The 659-nt window shown below is 33.2% G+C and overlaps 1 protein-coding gene across 2 annotated transcripts in view; it reads left to right on the top strand.

The window, feature by feature from the left end:
• Dyrk2 (Dual-specificity tyrosine phosphorylation-regulated kinase 2) overlaps positions 1–659 on the top strand; it is a 279,497-nt gene that overhangs the window by 40,866 nt on the left and 237,972 nt on the right. The window lies entirely within an intron of this gene.

Raw genomic sequence — 659 nt, 5'->3', positions numbered from 1 at the left:
TATATATATATATATATAATTGACCGTATTATTTCAAATAACGAAGAGGATGGTCTGGGTTGCGGTCAAAAGAGAAACAATCAGGGCTGTTCAAGTTGATAGCTTTTGTGACTTTGATAGAAGGAAGGGTGTTGATGTACGCTTCCGATATTCTTTCAAAGTCGCCAAGGGCGAAACGTCGAAAAACAAATAGTGGCTAACTAAATTTGACTTTGGCTCTTCAAAGTAAAATTATAAATTATGAATTGTTTGCGCATAGGTATCTTATTCTTGATAGTAATATTTTTAAAACAATCTTAGTACTAAATGAAAACGAAAACACTTCCTACATAGGTTCTTAGTAAGTTTTATAGAACTCCACAACTGTTGTGAATCTTGTTAAGAACCTAGTGCGGTCGTTCGTTGAAGCAGTTAAAACCTGTCGCCTCATTTGTGAACAAAGGTTTAACAATCACTAGTAATAGCCGCCATAGACTAGCTCCATTAAATTAGCTCCATTTTTTTATGATGTCTCTGGTACCAATAAAAATTATAATATAGTCTTAGTTACTAATATATTACATTAATATATCAAAATGAAAATCCGTACAGCTACAACCCATAAATGGATCAAGGATTCAGTACAGTAGGGGTATTCATGATCTATGTTAAAGCGTGTT

This window comes from Halyomorpha halys, unplaced genomic scaffold, assembly GCF_000696795.3.
Source record: "Halyomorpha halys isolate HHAL.00 unplaced genomic scaffold, Hhal_1.1 Scaffold251.1, whole genome shotgun sequence".
Classification (NCBI taxonomy): Eukaryota; Metazoa; Arthropoda; class Insecta; order Hemiptera; family Pentatomidae; genus Halyomorpha; species Halyomorpha halys.
This window is presented reverse-complemented; position numbering and strand designations above follow the sequence as displayed.